Source organism: Scatophagus argus, chromosome 4 (assembly GCF_020382885.2).
Source record: "Scatophagus argus isolate fScaArg1 chromosome 4, fScaArg1.pri, whole genome shotgun sequence".
Classification (NCBI taxonomy): domain Eukaryota; kingdom Metazoa; phylum Chordata; class Actinopteri; family Scatophagidae; genus Scatophagus; species Scatophagus argus.
The window spans coordinates 23,538,854-23,565,125 of record NC_058496.1 but is presented as its reverse complement, the minus strand read 5'-3'; the positions used below and the strand labels follow the sequence as shown (position 1 = coordinate 23,565,125).

Genomic DNA, 26,272 nt, shown 5'->3' with positions numbered 1-26,272 from the left:
AAGATTAGAAAGCAACAGGACGATCAGATCTAATTAGGCTTGTACTCCTCAAACAGCATGGCATTTGGATGAAAGGTCAAGAGAAATCCCCAGCCTTAATCTGTCGAACCTGTGCCTTCTAGCCCTCTTGGATATCAGATAACAGCAGCCAGCAAGAAATGAAACCGAAACTTATCCCCTGAAAGAGAGATGCTAAACTTTGCTTACTAGAAAAGGTAGCAGCTACTATTGGCTTCGTGACGAATGGCATTGTGATCCCGAGCTGTAGATTAATTTTAATATGTGTGGAAAGCTGTGTTTTTTGTTTTTATTACAATCTAATCAAGTGTGTTGTCTAAATTAAATGTATGACACAATTATCGGATTTTAAAAAAGCACACTTGAAAGTACGAGACACTTAAACTCTAGAGACACTATAGACTTCAAACTTTATTTGTCAGCTCAGCCGAATAATGTACTTTTGTCCTTATCTGTATACTCAGTTCCTCCCTCAAATTGTATTTTGTTAACAAACATGAAAAATAGCAGGCATCAGATTGCAGCTATTCAGTCACACACACCCTTGAGACTGTGCCCTCTCAGCTGATATTGCCTTCCATCCCAGCGGATCTATTTGGAGATTGAGGCTCAGAATGAGCCATTTTCAAAATGCTATATTCACCCATCATGTGCTAAAAACATAGTCTGTCATAAAACTGATTATATTTTTTGCTGTTAATGTTCATTGTGGGGGAAAAAAGGATGGCAGCAAGAGAGATGGAGACGGTGGAGGAGGGGGCGATAGGGAGAACCTTGATTAAAGTAAGATGCATGCGCCTCTATGAATCAGAAAATATAAATCAAGAGTCAATGTAGCAGTGTGGATCTCGGCAGGCGGTGAGTAAACAGCCCATTAGATTTTCTGAAGCATCATCACGCTCCGAAGTCTCCCTCTTTCCCCTTTTTGTAGAAACTTTCTTTTCTGCATCTCCTGATTCCTGAATGCTTCACCAAACTGACTATGCCTGACTTCTATAAATATGTAGCAATAAATATGTTGCGTTATACGTCCTCGAGTTTCCTTGAGGAGAAAAGAAATGTGTTTGTCAGCATGGTAAATAACTGCAGTCTGACAGACTGTGCTGTGACTGAGTTCCCCTCTGTGTTGGGTGTCCCTTTGGCGCTTTGTCTTGATTCACCAGGGTAATAATGGGACACTTAGGCATGCTCCGGTTTCTGCTTTTGCCCACATCAACATCGCGTAAGGACTTTGTTGTACGCCCTGCACATCGTGCACTAGGGCAGCAAAGGTCCGTCTCAGCCCCAGTAGCTGCTGGACGACAGCAGATGCGCTTCTGTGAAAAAAGAAGCAAGTGAAAGACATGTGGCAGAAATCGGGAGGAATGGGGCGAGAACGTGTCGTCAGGGCCCGCTCCATCTCTGCTGCTTGTCTTGTCTCGTTGAGCGTATGTGTCGTCCTCCCTGCATCTTACAGGCAGCAGCTGAGCCAGTCGCAGTGGGGTCTGTGCACACCCCACTCCACTAAGCCTGGCGTCCGCCCGCTCGGGGGCTGACATTTCCAGAGGTGCTAAGTCACTCAGCATCTTGTTACTCCCTCTGACAAGTCAGACTGCATCATAGCGAGCGCCAGCAGACTTGAGCTGAGGCCAGGAGGAGAGGCCTCTTTCACACAAGTCACTGATCTTCCCTGCTGGAGGTGCTGAGATCTCAAGGTGTTTACAGAAGATCGGGTGAGGTGTCAATCACGCTTTTGGCCCAGCACGCTACCCCTGGTGCCAGTCAGGTGTGAGGAGTGGTGCGAGGTCGAGGCGGGGGATTGGTTGATGGAGGGGAAGGGCATCGCAATGACAGCTCCGCGGTGTCAGCGGTCAGATTGCCCAAAACCAAACTTCATGGCTGATTTTCTTGGGTGCAGTGGTTACGAGTGACACAAGTTCCCTGCCCAGAGGTAAAAATAGAAGCTTGATTCACTTGTCATTTTGGACCAAGTGCAGTCGCAACACACCATGAAGGAGTCCTGGATCATGTGTTCATTCGGCCTGTCAGACAGAGAGTTATTGCAGGGTTTAGAGAAAAGGTCACCTCACTGCTGAACTGACTGTTCACTCTTTTAGTGAAGGAGTGATGTACAGAAGAGTCCAGTCATTACTGCATGCTGCAGCTGCACTACGTCTGTTAACTCTTTTCCCAAGAAAATTAAAGCCAATTTTTTTTGCAGATATTAAGTATAAAAGAGTGATTTTCTTGATCTCGTCGATTTTCAGGAAGATCTGAAGTAGGAACACTTAATATGTATTCAAGCCCATGACAAAAACCAATTGAAATACTCCCAATTTATACCTTTTTTTCTCACACACTTCATACTCAGCCTTTCACTGCATTAGAAATACAGTCTAAGTGGTATGATACACTTTCCCAAAACAACTGTAGCAAAGTAACACAACAGATGTAATTTGATGGCTCCATTTTTAATTCCTTTGAAGTTACTTAGACGATGAGGTGAGGCAGAGAACCACTGTTCTATTATGTATGTGTTACCATTACCCAGTGAAGAGCTCGGCCTGACAAGGTGGCGTACCCCATCATGAATTAATCACCCTGTGCTATTCATCAGAGGTGACTTTGAAAATTTGAACATTGGTTTTAAAACAGCCAGACTGATCTTTGAGGGCATAATTATTTCATGTTGAGGTTGGCACAGTGCATTGTCAGCCATGTCTTGGCGTCCATTTGCCAATATGTAGCTCTGAAGGATTAAATACTGTGCACACGAAGAAAGAAAAATGTTAATAGGAGAAGAAAGACAAATGTAAATGTTCAGTTTTAGTCTCCTCTGAATTTATAGAATGAAATCAGAGTGTTTTAACTTTCATTATGATAATGGCAGCCTTTCTTTCACATTATTTCATGCCAGTTTTCTTTTTACTGAAAGCTATTGCCACACAGGACAAGCAAGGCCTGCCTGATAAGCCTCACTTTCAAATGAATCTATTAGAAAAGAGGAATATATGACTATCAGCTCTAATTGTAAAATATTCCACAAGGCTGATAGTAGTGCATGGTGTGCGTAGACTACTAATTGAGACAACAGAGACAAATGGAATGCACACAGTAAAAAGTAGTATTGGTAAAATGTACAACAAGAGAGAAGGAAGAGAAAGACTGAATCTTTAAAATAAAACAATGATTGGTTTTTAGGGTACAGAACTACAGGGAGAATGGGGTTAGATCATTAACACCAAAGTTATTACTCTGTTCCAGATATCCCAGTGAGTACAAGACTTCAGCATAAAGTACACTTGAGTGATGTTTAGCCACAAGCATTTCCCCCAGGGGAAGCTGTGAGCTTGCTTTTAGCCATGTAAGTCTTGATGTCATGACTTTTTAAATGTTTGGACATACTCATGATATACTGTACAGACTAGGTTGAGTCTGTTGATCAATCTGAGGCTAGATTTGTAATGAACTACAATAAACTTGGGCTTTTTTTGTTTTGATTATCCACAATGAAACATTATAGTATTCCATATTATAATGCCTATAGTTGTACTTGTGCGCTTTTTTTTGTTGAGAAAAACAAGGAGTAGTGTAATCAATATTGCTTACTTTGCACAAATAGTAATATAGTAAAGTAACGTATTACTGTAAAATGAAAGTAACTAATAAAGTACTACATTTTGCTAATGTTGTTAGCAATGTGAAATTAGCTAAACACTCCATATGTTAGTGTTAGCTTGCAGTCTTACTCATCATATTGTAGACCAAAGTGTTTGCATTTAGACTACTAATAATAGCATGAAAACTGCAACTCATTTGCATATTGAGGATCAGTGTTGGCATGACAATAGTGCTTTTTAGTTTTTTTTTGTTCGTGTTAACTGGTTGACAGCTTTCATTCAGTAAAGTGTAAAATGTTTTTGCTGCGAAGATAAACATATTGCTGATACACAATATTTGCAGAATTTGAACTACAATGAATAAGAGGATTCGTTATAGACATGGACTACTGGCTCTCAGGAAAGTGCTAGCAAGCAGACTATTGTGTATTCTAGAGCATGTAGACTACTATCTGTGAACAAAGCATTCGCACAGGACACCTGTGTGAACAGTTTAATAGGGACACATGGATGATTTTGTTGCCTATGTTCTCAATTAAGAGTTAAGTTGGCTAACGGTATAATTTCTTAATAACAGTCCTGTGTGTCAACATTATGTGTCCCCTCTTGGTTGGCAGGTATTCAGGTCTCTTTTGTCTCTTGATGTTTGAACTATCATTTTACCCTTAATCTTTCAACCCCCCCACCCCCAGCTCTCTCTTGCGCTTTCTCACTCTCTCTCTCTCTCTCTCTCTCTCTCTCTCTCTCTCTCTCTCTCTCTCTCTCTCTCTCCTTTCTCAGTCTCTGAGAGAGGTTCAGTTTGGGGAGAGGATGTGGGGAACAGCTGGGCCCCATCACTTCTCATTGCGGGCCTGGGAGAGACGTAGCTGACAGAGTGATGCACAGAGCCTGTCCTTGCTAATGACTGCGCCATTCTCCATCATTATCACCATCATTAGGAAATTAGGGGACAGAAGGTATTTACTGTAAACCTGCCACCTCCCAAGGAGAGATAAATAGAAACTGATAAATGTGATCGTGTGACGCTGCCTGTCTATTAACCTTCCCATTTTCCAGCTCCAGCATATGCACATTTAACAATCATTAATATTTTGTAATTGGGCTAGATTTTAGTGAGGGAAATACTCTTGAAGAAGAAGACAGACCTGGTGTTTGTAGCTCTTAAAAATACAGTTCTGTGTTTCTGAAGTAGAACTGCAGCACCATGAACAGTCCATGGTGGGAAAGATATTGCTGTCAAACCTGGAACTGTGATTTACTGTGGAAACTCTAATTCATGTTACAGACAATAAAATAATTGCAGTCGTTACCTGCTCCCGTACAAATATGACAATTATCTCCCTTAAATGTCTTTTTATGTCTCCTTTATTCATACTTTCCACAGTGAAGGTTACTTTTTATGCTCAAAAGTCAAACATCGCACATTTTACTCTCTCTAGTGTGGAGACACAATGTAGTTGGAGTCGTGGGTATACACATACAGTCACAACACAACCATTTTGTAAATACAAATGATCACAATTTTGTATATACAACTTAAATCACAAAAAATATATGAAATGCATTGTTAATAAGTGCCAATTGTCAACTCTATCATTGAGAACTCTGTCCGTTACCTGATATGCAGTTTGCAGGGAGACACCGTGATTGTGCTACATTTTATCAATTTAGCTCAACTGTGACAGATTATATGCTAATTTACATATTGCTAATTGCTTGGCAACACTGCAAAGGTTGATTGTTCTGTGTTTGACTGTGGTACAGCTGTGTAACAGCAGGTCAGGACTGCTGTCAAGGGCACACGCACACAGAAACACCCACAAAAAACACGCATGCACAAGTTTTTGTTGGTCTGAGGGGAGATTAGCTTGCTCAGCATATAATTACACTACGTATGTTTCGTGTGGCTGCTTACTGTATGAACCACACACACACATTCTCACAGACAGAGACACAGAATTTGCTGGAGGCAAGGAGACTTTGTCAGCTGTAGGATGAAGTAGGCTTTCACAACTGTTTAGCTTTTATATTTCCAGGGTGACGTGTAACTTTGTGCCTTGTGACAGCAGAATGTTTAACAGTTGGTCAGTCTCACTTTTACTGCATGTTGTCTAAGTTTTTTTTCTTTTTCACCTGCTAAGTCTTATGTTTGAAAAGGGGGCACCCTCTTTATTTTCATTCGAACCTCAACATTTATGTTTCTTCTTTCTTCCCTAATCCCACACACATTTAAGGGATCAGCCTGATATATGTATATTATATTGTCCTTGGAATGTTCTAGTTGACTGGATTCTGTTCATTCCATGTTCGTCAGAAAAAGAGAACTATAAACAATCATTCTGCTTGTGGATCAAATCACTTTATTCTTTTGCATCATCTGGAAAGGTTCAGCACTATCACCACAAGGAATGCAGACATGACCACTGTGGCCATTAAAAGGCATTAAATGGGTACAGCTATCATTCCCAGTGATTCATAAATCACACAAAATTAGAAAGTTTCCAGATTGGGTGTGCTGCATTCAAGTGAAGTAAGACTACATTGTGTTTATGGTGTGCATCCACATCAGAAAGTGATTTTTGGGGCCTCCGTCTGACAGACATCTATCACGTGTGGGCAGGTTGACGAGGTACAAATAAACATTCTCCACAAATCACTGACAAGGCCTCAGCGGACGCCGTCAATGCAGCTGATGAAATTAGATAACACAAGTGTAATTTTATAATGAAAAACAAAAACACTGATGTGCATTTGATGCAGCAATTAGGAAGGCTGCTAATGATGATAATTTGAGTTTTAATTTTGAACCCAGTAGTGACTGGCAGAGTCTATCAATTACTACATTAAAACAGGCCCCAGCTGCAACAGCCATGGCAGCCGCCTCCCAAATTGTCGTCTAAACTGCTGTCGTCTCCTCTCCCATCGCTTGCCAGCGTAATTGCAGTTTAACCAGTTCATCATAATCACACAACAGTTTCCCTCCTGGTAGAACAGGGATGTGATTTTTTTTTTTTTTTTTTTTTTTTTTTAACTTCAGAGTGTGTGCTGTGTTTGTGTGTACACATTGTTGTTTTGAGACATATACAGATGTGTGTGTTTGTGTGTGTATATGTTTTACAGGCTAACACGGTTCTAATTGGTTATAGTTATACTCTTCAGTTAATTCAAGGTTTAATTCACTATTTAATTTATAACTGATGAAAACACATCCATCATGAGATTCAGCAAATAACATTGTTACGTTATTATCATTATTATTAGCATTATTATTAAAAGAGTTCTGGTATTTGTTTAGTTTGAGACTATGACACCTGAATGGCTGACAGCTACTCTTTTTAACAGAGTTTCAAACTTAGAGCAGTTGCTATTTCAAAGTTTTTCCTTTTTGTGATCAAATTTTTATTTCTTTCACTAGATCTTTTAGCCTGTAGCCTCAAAATAAAACAGAGAATGTGGGATATTACAGAGAAAGGTCTAAATGAGATCATAAACTGATAAATATGTAAATGAAAGACAGCCCTGAACCCTTTTCCTCCCATTGCCTGTGTGTCAACAGTGTGCAAATTAGAGAGAGAGAGGAGAAAAAAAGAGACAATGTTAAGGTTTGTTTTAATGATATTCTCCATGTAGCTCAACATAGAAACATAGACTTATCCTTACTTATTTTTAATTACTTTGTTACTTTGTAACTTTGTATTCTGCCTGACAGTTTTAGTTATTCCAAGTTTGTTTGGCTCAAAGTCCAATGGTACCGACGAGCCTGAGCTGCTAGTGAGGGGTGAATGAGGGCCGTAGCAAAGTTACAATGCTTTGCTCCATTCATCCAAAACTTTCCATGTATTGGAAACCTGTTTTATCAGCTCACCTTTTCATTGGATGTTTCAAACAGTCATGCACTGGACCTCTGTCCTTGTGTTTTTAGGTGCACAGACTTGTACTTTAGACCTTTCATTAAAGAATCTGATTGTTATACTGGTCATTTACCAATGAGAGTTTTCATTTCCATTCAAGAATTGAAAAAGTGAAACAAGTGTGTTTTTGTCTTGTTTTGTTTCTTTGTTTCTGTTTCTAAAAATCTAAAAATAAGGTTTCTGTAGCTCTTGTCATTTGAAAAATTTCACTTCCTCCCCCATCTAATTTTTCCCTTTGAAAGAGCAAGACACAAATTTCAAGGTAGAACAACTCAAGCACATTTTTCTGCATCTCAGCCACATGCCACTTAGCATGATCAGCATTTCCACAGCCAGCTGCAGGCTGGAAGACAAACAGGGTGAGTGTGTCACACCGGATACAAACCAAGGCGAGCGTGTGTGTGTGTGTGTGTGTGTGTGTGCGTGCGTGTGTGTGTGTGCACTCCTCACTTATTGGCCGCTTGGAGTGTTGGTGATCTGTAAGATGAAGCTCATTCTGCTGTTTCAGGCATCGTAAATCGCAGTGGATAGAAGCATCAGCTGAATGCCTACAGTGCCCAAATGTTTCTGTTCAGCTGAGAGGAAAAATAACCACGAAGTCTGGTCACTGTGCACAGTACAGCACTAATGTAATGATACACAAGGGTTATGACAGCGCTACAAAGAACGGGGTGAACTCTGTTTTCCATCCTGAGATTTCTACTCCATATGTGGGACCAAAGGAATTTCCACTGTTCCCAGCTGTTCAGGTTCTTTAGTCATCTCAACTGCAGAGAAGCAGGTCATTATTTGTTTTCTATTAGCAGCAGGATGATGTTTCTAATTTTTCCCCTGGTATGTTTTATCATATTTTAGTTCCAAAGTTACTCCTTTTTGTGATCACCTGTCTTTTTTGTAATGTACAAGTAATGTACATTCATTACTTCTACTGTCTGTAGTGCTGATACATGCAGTATTAGCTTCAGTGTTATTTTTTTACACACCCTTTATTATTTATACGGATATTACATTTACTTGAGCGCTGGTTTTTACATCAGGGCTTTGGAGAATTCGGAGCGCACCTTGTATGGAGCTTGGCTTATTGTTTCCCCCTTCTTCAGGCCTTGTGCTAAGCTGACTAAGCATGTCCCATGAACATTAAATCCCACTGATGAATCTGGTATCGATCCCTTCATTGAACTCTAAGGAAAAAATAACAAATCTCATTTGCCAGACTATTCCTGTACATTCACACTGTGTGGCACATGCAAACACATACCTTATCTTAACCTTTCTCTCAATGTGTCATTAGTCCTATATAATCGCACCATAAATCACACCACATCCAAACATATCTCTCTCTCTCGCTCTCTCTGTCCAACAAGCCCATGAATCTCGATCAGCGATGTTACACTCGCATCCAAATATTTCCAGAAGAGCAGACGAAGAAAGAAGTCGGGAGGCTGGATCAGCTGGCCTGTGATCTCCAGTGCGAGCCAAGCTGTCTGATTGGCTGGAGGGCTAGAGGGCCATCTTGCCTCCCTGGCAGGCAAGTGGCTCAAGCAGTTTGGTTGAGGAGGTGTGTGTTTGTGTGTGTGTGTGTGTGTGTGTGTGTGTAGGGGGAGAGAGAGGGGGCTAAGAACTTGGAAAAGCAGAGGGTGAAAATGTGTGGGTGTTGGAGTGTTGCGAGGGGAGGGTTTTATGACTGAGAACTGTGAAGATGAGGAAGAGATGGCTTTTCAGTGTCTGTGTGTGTGTGTGTGTGTGTTTGCATGTGTGCATTGTAGCATATGTGTGTTTGACTGTATTTGTGTGTGTGTATGTGTGTGTGAGTGCATAGAGGAATCTGCATGGGCTAATTTAAAAACCTGAAAAAGCAATCAAAAAAACTGTAACTGTAACTTTGGGCATGTCTGTTTAAAGGCATAATATGCAGAGATTTCCTACAAAGCATTAATCTCTCTCAGTCATCACTTACGACCTGTGTGTGGTGATGTCTGTATCTGCAGAGACTCTGACCTCTGCCTGTATTTTAATATTTTCTTCTTATTTTGCTGTTTTCAGGACATTTCTGCTCGTCAACTTTTGTGCAGTTGCATGCAGACCCCAGCGAAGCCAGGACTCCATAAAAGCCAGGTGATCAGGTTATGTTGCTCTCTGCATCCCTCTGCTCTGCTCTGTTTGTATGAGCTACAGGTTGGGGTTGAACTACAGAAACACAGAGCTTATGCTGCCATCGATTTGTACTCGTAAGTCGTTTTCCAAATTGTTTTCTGACTTCTGAAGCTGGAAGTGACAACTCGACCGCCACCTCTAGTTGGAATCCCAACTCGTCAACCCGGTCGACTTCAGAGGACGCCAAGTTGTAAACCAGCATGGCTGTCCCGAGCATCGACTGCAAATCAAAGTGGTCGGTTTTGTGTTATTAGCGCTTTTGTCTTGTTTGTGTTCAATTTAGTAAGCAGTATACAGAACACTGTGTTACTGCTGCCTAAAGGCATATAGCTATGGTCTTGCTAGGCATGAAAGAGCACGTAATGTGTTGTTAGTAATTTCTCAGTTATGGGACTAATAAATGATTATCTTATCTTATCTTGTTACCAATGTTGATGTTGCCATGACAACAATGGCTGAATAACATTAAAAAACAAGCTGCCTTGTGTTGTAGCAAATCGAACGCATCCAACTCGATTTTTAACGGATGTGATGTCACTCTGGGTCTGGAGCTACGTCTTACGGGTACAAATCAAATGTAGCGTTAGATGTAGACGGCAGACAGTATGAAGCCTGTGTTACATCTGAGTTCACACGAAATCCAGCGATGCTGCACTTTCCTGCAGAGCTGTATGGAGATGTGGGCTAGTTTATTTGTGCTTTAAAATGTAGCTGTTGTGAAACAATCAGAAATGTTTTATTTCTCTGCTTTATTCATGCTAACTGCACCTTCCCTTCATTCGAGCTCACTGCACCACTGCTGCTCTCACTCTATTTGAGCCGGGTAGGAGGGGCAAACCTTAAACGCTTTGTTTTCATATAGCAGCTGCAGCATAGTTTAAGTTTACATTGATTTACACATTACACACATCACGACGTTCCCTGTGGGTGCTCAACCTTTTCGGTGGGTGCTCGTATGCTATTGCTCTATTCCTGACAAGCTTTGCGATTTTGTTTTATTTTTATTTGTGTGTGTGTGTGTGTGTGTGTAGCTATGGCTTCCTATTGTATGCATCATCCTACATAGTGTGAAAAAACAGTTACTCTCATTAGAAAACATCTTAAATGACTTATTTAGTCAGTCATTCTCTTGTTTTTTCCTTACTTCACATGGTCAGAAGTATGTGGACAGAGATTTGCTCTTTTTCAACCACAAGAGCATTAGTGAGGTCCAGAATTTGAAACCGTATGTAAAACTGTATGAGATGCATGTAATCATATACATACAACTTAATCTCTTTTCTTTTATGTCAAAAAGGTCGAACGTTTCTTTGAATGTCCTTTTACAAACCACACATGAAGAAGTATTTGCTTGTGGTCAGTGAAATATTAGTGCATTTCTTGTGGTCTGTGTGCAGCAGACACATTTCCAAACCTCAGATGGAGAGGCAGAGCCTGCTGATGGGCGGGTCAAAGCGTAGCAGCAGGCCAGTGTTGGCTCTGCTCTGGGCTGTAGCAGGGACACAGTGCAGGCTCAAATGTTAAACCAAGGTCCTTTGTGTTATTGCTGACATTATGTTTCATTCCCTAATGCCCCCCCGGCGCACACTTTTGATGATCGTAGAGCAGACGAAGACACAGACACTGAGTGGGCGTAGTGGAGTAGGACAGATAATGACCAGTACTTGTAACATAATAGCCGTTAACGCCAGAACAGCGGGGGGTTTGACCACCCCATTTCGGCTGTCTGGTCCTCATGTTGAAAGATATCAACTTCCCCCCAGTCATATAACAGTGCAGGTCAATATAGTTTTACTTTAGACTTACTTTACTGTAAAAAAAGAGCGGAAAAAAGAGAAGAATACAGACTTCAACACACTCAGTGCGAACTTAAAAGTTCAGTTCAAGCTAACAAAGTGATGGATTGTTTTGCTGTGGAATCTGTCTTTCTTGCTGAAGAAAGAAAAAGAAATGTATTTGAATGAACACTGAAGGCCCTGTTTAAAGTCTTCAGCATGCAGTCCTCTTTTGGTTGTTTCATATTTCATATTTTCATTGTCTTACAAATTAATGGTATTTTTATTAGTCTCTATCAGTATAGACACATTCAAAAACATGGAGAATCCATAATGATAACTTGATACTTAACTGGAAAATGCTGTGAGACCACCAAGGAGGCAGTGCGTGTCAATACAAAACCGGTTCAACTAATGAATGAGTCCTTATCTCAACAAAAACTCCACTTGCTTCACATAGACAAGCTTAGTGATTCTCCCACAACTCCACAGTTACGTTACCTCCATTAGTGCGGTCAGTGTGCTGCTGTCAGCTGGCAGGTTGGTGGTGGGTCTATGGAGCAGACCGGATGCAGCTGATTCTGAATCTTATCAGTAGAATGTGCGATCTATGAATTACGGACTATTTGGCCCACTGCCAGAGGCTGGCAAACTAATGTAGGATCACTCTCAGGACGGACTGAGCTTCTTCCACTGGTGGGTAATGTTAGATGTGTACATTTTCTTAATTCAATATTTTGCACAAAAGTTGCCCATGCACGGCCAGCTAATAATCACTGCTTTGGACAAACAGCAAGCCAGGTAGTTAGTTCATAAAAAGTGTCATCTTGTGCAAAACTTAAATCTGAACATTAACTCCAGTTATTTTTGGTCACTGCTGGTGACCTTAATTGATTATTAAGTGAAAGCAAACTGTGAACGCGACAATGACATACAGTCTGCCTTTCTAGTTAATATAACTTGTTAGCTAACCATTGCTTATTTAGATTAGATTAGATTAGATTAGATTTACATCCAACAGCACCATTTAATCGATGTTATATTTGTGTTTGTGTAATGAATTCCAGTATTTACTCTCTTTTCTTTGGTTTCCACCAACTCCTGAAGGAAATACGTGGCTCTTTAGGTGCTAAATGTGTGACTATGCACCAGCTAGTTGCTCACTGTGTGTCTCTGCTGTTTGGTGCTGAGCAGGTAGTGTACAGTGGGTTCATAGAGTTTTGTTGCTGAGAACAGCAACCGCCAAAAACACTACGAGACGGGTAAGACTGAACCGTAAAGTTGTAGGCTGAACAGATAAACAATAATCTGAAACTCACTATAAAGCTACAAATCACCACCATTACAAGCAACCCACGTACAGATAACTATAGCAAAATGTGCTTTATGGCCAAACTCAGTGTCAGATAACTCTTCTTTTTGATTTACCAGATTTATCATGTTCAATTCATTACATGTCATATCACATATAAGTGTGTTTAAAGCAACAAATATTCATAAATGGATAAAACGGAAACATTTCAGCCAACTCGTCCATTTCCCGTTTGTCTTATAGAGCACAGAAACTTGAACTACTGTGAAGGACAGATCAGTGTAGAGCCTGACTGAAGACTGTAACCAGTGAAATGCTGCTTTTGCTGTGTGGTCAATGTAATAACAGGTGTGAGACCTGGAGACACATAAACATGAACAGCTGCACAGTATCTTCCAACCAAACAAGAACAATTTAAAACTCAGCTGTAGACTTAACCTTTCACAATCTCCAGTGGTGGTGTCAGTCCCTATGTTTGTGTGTGTGTCTGTGTGTGTGTGATATGACATCATCCAGTGTGAGGCTTTGTTACCGTGACACCCATGGCCTTCTGGAGCCCAGACACTCCCTGTGGAGACCAGAGAGACGTGTCACCTTGATCACTGTGTCCCCAGGAGACTGTCATGCCACACACACACACACACACACACACACTCCATTTTAAATTACTCTGGTTGTGGAGTCTTTGACCAACCGTGTTTATCCGTCCATCTTGGCATAGACCTATTAGTAATAATACTACTATAACTACTACTACTAACAGTTACCTCGCTCGCTTCACCTGGGTGCAGTCATCTCCACTCATACTGTGAGGGAGAAACTGCGTATTGATGGCTATAACAATAATATCGCTTTAAATGACATACAGACATATTGCCATAATAACTGTTTTGGCAGAACACTAAGGAAGCACTGTTTTGTCAGTGGACCTTAAAAGAGACAATGAAAGAAACTCCACTTTTACTGTACAATTATTTTATATGTTTAAATGAAGCAGAAGAAAAAAACTTTTCTGAAAAATTCTTTCTTAGGTTTTTCTAGTCTTTATAATATATTTCAATAACATCTGCAGATTTCCAATTCATTTCAGTAATTATCAAGATAACACGACATAACTTTTGGCGAAGATGATTATACTACAAATATTGACACCGATTAGATAATTATGGCTATGAGGATATTTTGTCTCTGCAACAGTAAGAATTGAAAAGATTCTTGGAGAAACAGAATTAATAAAAAACTTAAAAAAAACAAGCACAAACAAAAAGGATTAGACGTATGGATGGATATATGATAAGGCAGCATGTAGCTTTGCATGATCATATTATTTCACAGCCCTCAAATCAATTAGGATTTGAAGACAATATGGACGTCGGCTGGCCGCCGGCTGCAGCCTCAACTTGTGAAATCTTTGTCTTGTCTTTCCAAGCCCGACTTCCAAGGACGGGTGCAATGTCTCACGAGTGGAGGGGAGGAGGGTGGGGAGACTGAGGTTGTGGCGGCAGGGAGCAGTGCTCTCCAGAGCAGCCGGTGTCTCTCTTGTGACAGGTGATAAAGTTTGAAATGCCAACCCAGCGCTCTCTGGGCGCAGGTGTGGAGAAAATGTCCAGGAATAGCCAAACCCTCTGTTCACAAGTCTCATGACACCGCAGCAACAAATATCGCCTCTGCTGAACAACCGCCGGACTGGAGACAATGATACGTGTCACCTTGGTTTCGGGTCTTTTTTGTGTGCGTCCTGCTGCAGTATTTGTTTAAACGTTTGCGTCAGTTCAGAAGTGATTGGTTCATTTTTAATTTTCACAAGTACAACAAAGTCCATCACCTCAAAAGAACAGAGGCATATTGTTGCATGTATTATGATTATAAAAATCCAATTTCTTATTCCAGGTTCTCACTCTTTCTCTATCCATGTCAGGGTGGAAAAAGCTCTGAAACAGTTTCTTCAGAAAATATCCTGTTGAGAGGTTTCTGACCTCTGACACAGGGTGAAGAGCACCTACCAAAAACAAAGTAAGTATGCATTTGAGGCAACCAAGTGGATGGCAAGACAAACATCCTAAATTTCATACAAGATCAATATTAAAGTGACACGGTGATTAAAGCTTAATCTGAACAATTGCCACAAACATTGCTATATTTAAACTGGCAATACACAAGTTTTTGCTTAAATGTCTCAATATGCACAATGTGATAGCTACAGAATAACGACTCCAACAGCATTTAGAATGGTTGCCTATAGACCTTGCTTTCACTTTGCAGTTTTGTCTACTATTGGGCTCAAAATCTTCCAGGAAATCAAATCTGACTGGTAATCCAGTCAGGCTGGCAGTAACACATCCCTTTGTGTCTCATTTATTGAGTAGATGAAGACTGTGAGATGGGTTCAAAACTCTGGAAAAGCCACTAAGTGGACCTTGAGTTAAGATCTTTTTTTATCTGCTCTCTAGACATTTAGCATGAAAGTAAAATCAAGTTAAAAAAAAGCTGTACATATTCCTGTCTTTCGAGATTTTTGTCGCATACAATTGCAGTTTTATCCATAGGAACACAGCCAGGTCACGATCGCAAAATGGTAAATCAGGTGCTAGGGTTATTAACTCAGTGAACACTGCTTGGTGAAATGCAAGAGGAAACAAAAACCAATCACAGTTATCTACCTCCCTGTACCATAAAATAATAAATATCATAATAATTCTAAGAAAACTGCTCTACATCTGTTAAAAATGTACACATATACTTTCAATAATATCACTGAGTTCAGTCCAACAAAAGGTTTTAATGAATAATTTCCATATATACTACATCAGACAGAATTGTCAACTTGTTATTCAAAGGTCTGGACACTGGCTGTCATGCACAGCTAGACAATGGCCTTTTGAATGTTACACTGCAGACCCAAATAAATACACCATAATACGCAATTCCTTGTAATTTTGCACAGCTGTTGTTATTATCGCAGCTCATTTTACTATTCATACCGATGTTTTACTATTCTCACAATAGCCTTCTGACCACAGTCTCTGTGTGGCGACAGGGGCTTCAAGATGTTTTCAAATCTCTACTGCTAATGTCTTGCTGGGGGTGGCCATCTGTTTTTGCATCTCCCACCGAAGCTGTGCCGGGGACGGGCTCCTGGCTCCCGCCTTCACTCGGCTTCTGTTGGGGGTAATAATGTGTGCTGGTTCTGGGAGCCCAACTGGTGTCCATGAATTTGTCCTTTACCGCCACTCATCCTTGTCCCAGTCACGCCACAGCGAGGGCAGAGAGCCATACCGTGATGGAGTGGACTTCAGGGGCCTGCTTTTCATTGCCGTGAGAGGATTCTGGGCAGTGGCAAGTGAAGTCTCTCTCTCCACACACTGCAGCATCTCCACTCCTCATGTTATTAGAGTTACATCTTATCTTCCTTTGTAACATTTCAGGCTTTCATTATTACAATTGTGTCCAAAGGGACATATTTAGATCAATAGTGCAGAGAGTCTATTAAGCTGTAACAGAGTGAATACTGTTTTGGTGAGCTGTATGTGTAAACACATCCATGTCTCTGGCTACAGGCTACAGGCTACATCCACTTGGAAGAGGAAAATGTGTCTATGTTATCTATCTTTTTAAAACAACATCTTCCATTCATGGCAGTCAACTTTCCGTAACCATTTCAATGTGACTGAAACCATTACAATGTGCACCATGTAAACATATTATATAGAGAAACTGTCAACGAAATACTGCGAAGTTTCATCCTTAGATGTCATTAAAACTCCATAATGATAAATAAAGGAGTGATAAGTTACTGCTCAATAGCACGATACCTTTATATAGCTGTGGAGTGGTCAGAGATCAATGAGGGTTAAGAGATTTAACATTTACCTAACTGCATAAACTACATAAAGTCTGAACCTTTTTATCTACAATTTGATGTATTTTCTGTCAAAATAGCATGCTGAGGTGGAACATAATGTAGAGAGACATCCTTTAAAACTAATGAGCAGAAATAGGGAGAAAGCAAAGTGATTTGATCAAAAAGGCATACTGGTGAGTTGTTCCAAAAGCTGCACTTATTTTATTTGACTGGTCTTTACAGTTTTACCTATACAAGATAAGGTGATCACCACAGACCAGTGATTTATCTTGGAGCACAACTCATGAAAAAGCAAAACATTTTTAGATTAATCAATTTTTGGGGTAGCCACTGCCAATAAATGGGTCTATATGGTTTGCAAAATTGACAAAGGGATATATTTTGATTTATTCATGTAGCTCTATGGTGATGCCAGTCCCTCTGTCTGTCCATCCAATGTCTCAAGTAACAATAACTTGTTAGCATGCTAATGTACTAGATGGTACAGATCTAAGAAACTGTCTCTCCATTTTATATTTGTCCCATTTTGTTTTCTGGTGTGTAATTAGCAGTACACCTTTGTAGGCCCACTTTTGTGAAGCTGTGTTTAATCAGCTATTTTCTTGTAACCTTACATTCTCAGTCACAGATTACAAAATTAAAAAACAAAACGCATGTTAAAAGGTGCAGCACAGTGGCTCAGTGGTTAGCACTGCTGCCTCACAGCAACAAAGCACTGGGTTTGAATACTGGCCGTGGCAGGGTGCTCCACTGCTCAGTGGCTGCCCACCGCTTCTAAGAATTAGGATGAGCTAAATCCAGAATGAGTTTCCCTACAGGGATCAATAAGAGGATAAACATCCCTATGACCTTCAAATTACAATTCATGATGGCACTCAATATAAAGATAAATCAGGAGAAATACTTAAGAGAATGAGGACAAAATTTGATTTTTAGACATTAATGGAAGAAATGCAGTGGTAGAGAGAGATGTGATTCACATTTTTGTCTCATTCCCCACTTTGTTTTATAGTTTTATTAACTGCAATTAGTGTAATACATTGGGCCGTTATTACAAACATTATGACATTTGTAAAGGACACTGTAGAATCTTTATGTCAGTCCTTATTCAGTTTTATCAGAGAAGTTATTTGGTTTGCCCTTAACTTCTGGTTCATCTGGCCATTCATGGAACAAAAAAGTAGTTCCCAAATCAATCAAGCTATCAATGGAGCAAAGTCAGGACTTCCTCTCAGGCCCTTGCTTCTGCAAATGTGCTGATTTTGACAGTGAGCCATTAAAGGGGTGACTCGAGCCATAGATCAGGGTAATTGTGGCATTAGGCTGCAAATTGGAGCTAAAATAACCAGATGCAGGGGCAGATAGCCACGTCCCACTCCAGCTACGGTTATCCCAAGTTCAAGGAGAGTTCAAGCATAGAAAAGATACTGTAACCCAACCAGGACCGAGCACGCAGACTCCAACAGAAATTATCCTCACAAATATACGATTTCCGAAGGGTGTAATTGTCTTCACGCTTATGGTCATTCATGCCTCATTTCATTTTTCCATAAGTCTATATTTTCCTTGGTCTATTACAAGGGTATGTTGCACCTAAGGCTGGAAGATGATATGGCCCTATTCTTTTCTTTTCCTGTGCTTTAGGAAGCTTTTCTCTGAAAATTCCTGTCAATATGGATTGTAAGAGATGGCGGTCGTGTAAACTTTTATGATAGCAATAAAGCCCGCAGCACCACCCACCGTCACCACCTCCCCAACCCCCATTTCCCATCCAATCTCACTGTCGTGCATCCCCGCCTTACCGGAGAGAAACATGGGATCTGACAGTGGCCATTAGGAGGCTACTGTCCAATGATCTTCACATCTGACATCAATCCTCACTATATTTTGGTGAGCACTTGTGTTTTTCAAATGTGACCTCTGACATCAAATCCATGTAACATGTATTACAGCATGTTACTGCCATGGTGAGGACTCAGTCACTTTATAATGAAAGCTCCTTTTGTTCTTTGGTGGAAACTGTTTATTTAGTCTGGGATGTAGTATATAAGTATAGGGGAAAAAAAACTTTTTATCACATTTTTTGATTATTTCCACATTTTCATAGAAAGTAAGATATTGGAATAAAATGTAGAGGAAAAAATTGTGCTGTCAGTAGTTATTTCAGCAGCACATAAGCTCAGGTCCAGGGTACAATCAGCGCGCCTCAAATAAGAACCTTTAATATTATCCATCAATGTTATGAGAATTTGTTTTCATTTTCTGCTTGATTTCGTGGTGGATGCACCATTTTGCAATAAATGTTGTGTTGTTTTCTTAAATGGCATGTAATTATTGTTATTAATATAAATGAATTAATGCTACAAACTGCAGAATTACTTTTAAGACAACCCAAAGACTCATCCTTTCAATTGCATCACTTCATTAGCTTCTACAATGGGACAATGAGTCCAATTACCCAGAATCCCCATTCCCGCTCTCTATGGCTCCATCTCTGACCGTCTGCGGGGGCTGGCTCTGTGCCAGGGTGCATTCAGCGTGCTCTCAGTCTTTATAGTTATCTAAAACGTTCATTATTTTGCAATTTATTCAGACGGTGTGACAGCGTTTAAGTTTTGCCCAGTTTTGTCAAATTCAGATGAGGCCAGAGGCAGAATGGCTAAATTAATAGTCTCACAGATTGGTTAATGTGGGAAATGTGGCTGCAATTAAAGAGGAAGTTGTGATCTTAAAAGGAAAGGGGATGTTTTAATGGCAGAGTAAATTTAAATATTGGAATATAATTTTCCCACCAACAAGACTAGAGAAAAAGAGCAACACATGATGCCATCTAAAGAAAACAAAAGTCATCCTGTCATCAGCCACTTTAAGAAAAGGCCCAGAGAGGAAGCCAAGCTTGACAAAAACTTTTCACATGAGGGTTGTGAGGAGAGGGTTGGAGGGGTTGGGTGAGAAGAGTGAGGGTGAAGGGGGGTCTGTGGCTTTAGGCAATGACTAAAACACAATCAACCTTCTCCCCATCTCCTCATGCTGTCGTGGCCCACAGCCCCCCGCTAATTAAAGTGATACAACATCTCACAGGCCAGTGCACACATCTAATGGGCTGGGTGAGGCCCTCCTTCCTTATATACTCTCACTCTATAGCTGTGACCACACACACACACACACACACATCCTCCTGCCTCCAAAGATTATGAGCTCAGCATGGTAGCGGTGTTCAAAGCCTCTTATCCTGACCTCAACTTTTAATGTGTATCTGACCTTAAACAGGGCCGTGTCACGTCTTTAGGCTCACACTGGTTTATTACACAGATACAGGAACAGATAGAGACAAAAGGCACATGTTGGTGTCCAGTGACAGTGACTCCAGTAGTAAATGATTTCTTCTATATGAGACGGAGTGAGGGAAACAAAAGAAATTGCCAAGATAAAAAAGTGATCCGTTTAGCTTCAAACAGTTATAGTGCACATAAACATTCACTTTTATAATGTCTGCAGAATAAATTTCAGTTTCTGAGAACAAACATTTCTCCAGAACTCAAATTTTTAATGAGCCTTTTTAAGCTGTGTGACTCTGCGTCTTTCACATTATCAAGCTGGTTTGTATAGCTTAAGAAGAATGAAAAGCAGTGTACTTTTCAAGTTATCGATGGTAACAATAATAACAATAATGATAATAATAATATTAAGGCTATGGATATGGATGGCCAACATTTAAATATTGTCATCAGAGATTAAAAGGACAGAAGACAGAAAGGAGGGAGGAAAGAAACAGTATAAGAATAGAGTAACACAGTAAACAGACATCAAGAACAAAAAGACAATGAGACAGTAAAATCTCAAAGAAAGTTCAGAAAGTAAAACATGAGGAAAAAGTACACAGAAATACTTTTTAAACAAAGAGGAAAGCAGCAACCAAGATGGATGGAAATTTAAATATCAATACAAAGAAGAAAGAAAGGGAATGAAAGATAAACAGAGATGCATTGATGGACTTCAGAGATGGAGATGGAGAGAAAACAAAGACGAGGCGAAGCAAACACTCAACAAGCAGCCTGTGTTTGGTCATTTGGAAACTCTTCTTCTTCTTGGATGATGTTCTCTTGAACCCAGTGTGTGTGTGTGCATGTCTGTCTGTTTGTGCATGTTGGTGCATGCACACACACACACACACACACACACACTGGTTGCCATGACTCAAGTTTTGCCTGCCAACATCAAAAATGAAGTGGTCAGCGGACAGCTTGGCTTGTCACAGGAAGCAGTAGGCAGCCTTGCCACATGTAGCTCAGAGGACAGGCCAAGGAGGGGCGGGGGGGTGGGGGGTGGGGGGGCAGGCGTCTGAGCGGAAAATAAAGGGGATCAAGGAGCAAAGAAGCATCTTCGAACACCCCCTAACCTGATCTCATCACGACACATCTGTTCAGCAGTGAACCCCTGAGGTGCAGGTGCTCATGGTGTCGTCATCCATATTTGATGAGCGTTACAGGTTTTCTGTGTAATACTTAAATTTTCCATTGGTTTTAACTACAAGAAAAACCAGCCACCCTTCCCTACATAATAATAACAATTATATACAACGAACATGTGCCATTTAACTTTGTTAATTTGAATTTGGCAGATTTGGTCAAACTGAATGAAAAGGCAGTATTCCAGTGTATTATCCAAGAGTCAGACACGAAGGCTTGAAGCTGCTGTTCTGCTAATGGCCACTAGATGCTAGAACTTCAATATCATAGTAATAAAATTGGTTTATAGTGTACTATTGTTTAAAAAGCACTTTACAAAATACAAGCAAAAATTACAACCTCCATCACAACATAAAACCACAGCAGACAATGTTTAATAAATACAGAATAAAAAATACAGGCTTTAAACATGGTGATTTAAAACAACTTGATGAAATAAGAGGAAGCCAACTTACTGAAAATCAGGGTAAACTGTACAATTTACATTAAAAATTAAAAATAGGATCCAGACTCAGCTAAGTGGATCTTCTCAGATAGTCTAGGTTCCTTAACTGAAAAGGCTCAGTCGAACATTATTAGCAGTGCAATAGTATTTAAAAATCTTTTTTGTAAAATGAACATTCTTAAACAAATAGGCACTAAAAAGAAGCCAAAGCAGGTCTAATATGATCCCATCATGCCTTTTAAAAAGGAAAGCTTTAACACCTAAACTGTTTGGTTGAAATTAACCTTGTTTTGTTTGTAGATTTTATATGGTTTATTTTTATTTTCACTGCCATGAAAGTTTCCAATTGAACTGAGGACAAGGTAGAAGAATGCCAGGACTGCTTGACATGCACTCTGATGTAGTCGACTTTATTTTAAAAATGCTACTCACTGTTGTGAGTGTGTGCTTTGTGCTAATGTTATTGAATTAGCACTAAAAGAGCGGTCTGCTCGGGGGGGCTGCTGCTCACTGATACAGGTGTGTGTTTTGTGATACTGATTTAGCACTCATCCTTCAGCTCAGGGCTGTTCGAATGAATAAACAGCTAACGCCTAGCTTTAAAAAGCAGTCTAGTCTTGCAACAATGGATAAATATCTGTCACTGGCCTTTTAACTCTAAACTCTCTCTTTAATCTCTCTTTACAATTTATTTTCAAATGTTATCCAGAGAAACCAAATGAGGATTTATTTAACAAAACACAAACAGAATCCAGCAGCTCTATTAACAAGGCCATTCCTTTAAATATCTTTTAGGTTCAATTTTCTTAACAACAAAGATGTTGCCTATTCAATCATCAAGGTTCTATATGCATTTAGACTGTGGTATTACGTATATTATTATCTCATCTGACTGTACACTGTAACAGCCGGAGCTCAGCAGCCTGCCCTGTCTGTACATTGAGGTGGCATTCAGACTCAGGGCTCCTGAAATTAGGGAGACAAAGGAAGAAGAGTGAGCAAGGTTTTAACAATCCTACGTCAGCAAGGCTCCATCAGCCGTGAAACAAAATGGACCCAGTGATTTATCCAGCAGAAGGAGGGGGGTGAAGGCAGTGAGGAATTATCTGGAAAGGTCATCCTCAATTTCTGTCCAGAAATGATCTTTTCCCACTATGTAATAAACATTTATCTGATCCCTTTATTGGCTTTATTAGATCTGACAGTTTAGTTAAGCCATTTCCAGCCGCTGCCGCGGGTCGTGACAGTTAACGTTGCGCAAAAAGTTCCATAGCCTAGGATTGTATTCACTGGACTGAAGGGGCAAGGACAGTAGGTCTAGGCCTGGCATTATTACCACTGTGAAACAAAGGCTCTGCAGACCTGATGATTAGATGCCCATAAATATCCCCCCCAGCACATGGCAGAGCGGAACATCTAGACACCGGAGCAGACTGTTGTATTGTGTTTAAGGAGAACATCTGAATGTCAATTGGGGGAGTTTATTAACAGCTGCATTTATCTAAAAGGTAACGCCTCATGGCAAAAGATCTTAAAAGTGATTTAAGCAAGAATAATTTTGAAATAAATGAGCATTTTGTTTGCTGAAATTGACCATTGCGCAGCTCTGCAATCACTACTTTCATCTGTGACCTTTTAAAGCAGTATGTAACAACAAAAAGAGATTTAAGAAAAAGTCCAAAAAGTCCAGTCTCACCTTGTTAAGAAATCTTCTATTTAATATCTCTGTGGTAGTTTTGCAATTTAATTTAGCTACTTTAAAGTCCTTTATGTGTGTAAAAATGAATAAAATTGAACTGACGCACACCATGTCTTAGTGTGTAGTGTTCACAGGCAATCTGCTGGTGGACGTACTGAAAGTAACCTGCCATATAGTGATTAACGGGTAACAAATTCTTTATAAACGCTGATAAATGTTGCTTTAAGATGCTCTGCTGTCCCTCTGTAATGACAACCAATCCTGCTGTTGACGCTTACATCAGTATGCAGCGATAATGGTGCAGTTGCAGAAGCAGTTGGGGTTGTAAACAACGTCTGTCATTCAGTTTAATAGACTTGGGGGCATTGTAATGGCTTTGTACCGCTTTCACATTCACTGCACCAAATGTGTAGCGTAAAGTGCCGGAAGATCATTTTACCTTGGAAATAGATTAAATAAACCTTTAATCTCTTTCACAGCTCTATCTTCAAGGACGCAACCCCACCCCCACCCGCTAACCCCCCTCAGCCCCCGCTCTCCTCACCGCAACTGCAGAATGTATTCTGTCACTATTTCAATCATTTGTGCAGGCAAATGACAAAAAGGCTTTGAAGTGAATTCTTATTTGTCTATTTGAATGTGTCTGTATTTACTCAGCTGTCGCCGGGTGAAATACAGTCCATCTCTGCCACATTACCAGCCGCCTCCTCCTGCTTGACTGATAAGAACACCACATACAGTATTTTCAATCCTCTTCCAAATAATGACCAGCCTGCGTGCTCATGTTCCTCCTATTTGAGAAAGCGCTTCTTATTAGTGAGATTTATGAGGCCTCAGCGTCGCCTCTCTTGTGGTGGACTAGCCACCTCAGAATTAGTCATTGGCATCTCAAGGTTAATTAGGTTGATCATGTCTTTAAATAGCAGGATCATCATTGCTCTTCCTCTTTCACCTGGCTCTCTACTCCCTCTGGTTCCCTCTTCTGGATTGCAGCAAGACTACTCATCGGCAAGGCTCCCATTCAGGAGCTGTCAGGGTTTTTTTTTTTCTTTTTCATTTTTTTAGCCAAATCCTGGCTCCCAATGTGGGGCAGGCGGGCTAAGTTAGCGCGAAAGTGAAGTTGTCACTCAGAGACAGAGGAGGTGCGGTGCAGTGTGGGCCGGAGGAGCTAACGGTTTGCCTGTGCCTCGCCTCCAATCCAGACCATCTGTGGCCCCAGCTGGAGTGCCAGCGATGGTCTGGCACTTGTACCGCGCCATATTTACAGATCTAAACACAAATGGCTACTGCCTGATTGTTTCACGATTCATTAGTCAGACAAGCTCGGCTCTCGCGCCAGCCCAGCTGTTACAGAGTAAACCTTTGTCACTTAATAGGGCTGCTTATTGCCTCCCCATCAAACGTATTGATCTGTGGCCTCCTCCTTTAAGGTGAGGTGACTGGGAGCATGGGGAAAGACAGGAGGAGGAGACAGTGACATGGTGGGGTCAAGAGGACGTATGGAACGTTTATTAAAGCACGGTCCACCAGGAGATGAGAATGAGAACCGAAAAAAAAAATCAACAATTGATTTTAAACAGCTTCTTCATGTCACATGGTGGTGGTATGTCTGTATGGTCTCTAAGAAACAACAAGGAACATATATGGACACCCTGTACATTTAACTTTTGTCCCTGTGCACCAAGCCAATTCCATAAAGAAATGGATTTCCTAGTTTGGCGTGGAAGAACTTCACGGCCCTATACAGAGCCCTGACCATCCAACACCTCTGGGATGAACTGGAATGCTGACTGTGAGCCAGACCTTATCACCCATTCAACCTCACTAATGCTTTTGTAGTTGAATGGGAGCAAATCCCTGTAGCCAGGTTACAGCATCTGGTGGAAAACCCAAAATTGCATAACCTGAAAACCTGAAGTAGCATATCATGAGATGCTCAGCAATAACATAAGGGTGTTCAGGCATCTGAATACTTTTAGTGTGCTGTATTTATGCCTCTGTTTGGTCTACCTTGCACAAACTACTCCCTTGCTAGTTCAGGCTGTAAAGTCAGGTTGAGGCCAGAGTAGCCAGAGTACCCAGAGCCTACAATGTCTGATATAACAGGAACAGCAGCCTCAGCTATATGAGTAACACAGCAAAATAAAAACTGTCCTCAAACTTAGGGACCCATTCCTTAGAAGACAAAGAGAGCGAGGCAAAAAAAATGTCAATCCTAAGGTCAAGTGTTTTACTCTGGTTAGTTGAGGAGGGTGTATTGATTTCACATTAAGAGCAGCAGGAGGGACCCCATACTCTCAAAGTAATTCACTGATCTGGACCTCAAAGACAAGCTCATCTATTGGCTTTCTGCCATTCTCGATCCCTCTCCAAATCTATGAACATCAGCTGAGCATGCAGCGTATGCTAGTCTAAACGGCAACACTGATCCGAAAAGGTTTTTATATGTGAATTTGTCACAGCTGATCACAAGACAGAAGAAATGAGGGGTTGAGGTGGGTAGGGTCGGGGGTCAGGGGTCAGATCGAGGGGAATAACAATGGTGCAAATAGGGAAACCCCAGTGGAGCAATCAAGGTTGGATGTAACTCCATGACATTCATATTGACTCACTGCTACAACATGCATGCGCAGACCCCTCTTTGTCTCTCTCTACAGTAAATGACACATACGGTAGAATAAGCATTACGAGTCTCAGAACTTTAAATACCTGATTTAATTAACATGTTATTAGCTAATTAGCGCATGTTGATTAATGCTCTATTAATTCTCCTCTGACCCAATCGAATCCTCAATGGCTACATTGGACATTAAAGTGGCAAACGATGTAATTAGTAGCCCGGGCTCTGGCAGGTTTGCAGCTGTGCAGAGTTAAGTTGATTTACAAATCAGACTTGAATTTTGTACTGTGACATTCTTCTGTTCTTGAATTCTGTTCACTTTTCTGTCATTCAGTGAATTTGCTGTAATACGTGATCTTAATCTGCAAAGAACTACTGTTATCAAATAAATATAATTAAGTAAAAAAT

The 26,272-nt window shown here is 40.6% G+C and overlaps 1 long non-coding RNA gene across 6 annotated transcripts in view; it reads left to right on the top strand.

Annotated features, from left to right (window-relative positions):
• LOC124057536 overlaps positions 1–26,272 on the top strand; it is an 85,615-nt gene that overhangs the window by 48,186 nt on the left and 11,157 nt on the right. For 2 of the 6 annotated variants that reach the window (XR_006843124.1, XR_006843121.1), the window contains exons 5-7: positions 8,893–9,086; positions 9,572–9,643; positions 16,016–16,542. This is a non-coding gene — a long non-coding RNA (uncharacterized LOC124057536). Of the gene's footprint in view, positions 1–4,309; positions 4,370–4,397; positions 6,031–8,892; positions 9,087–9,571; positions 9,644–16,015; positions 16,543–26,272 lie in introns of those variants that run through there. The other 4 variants (XR_006843120.1, XR_006843123.1, XR_006843125.1 and 1 more) reach the window with 4 other exon arrangements.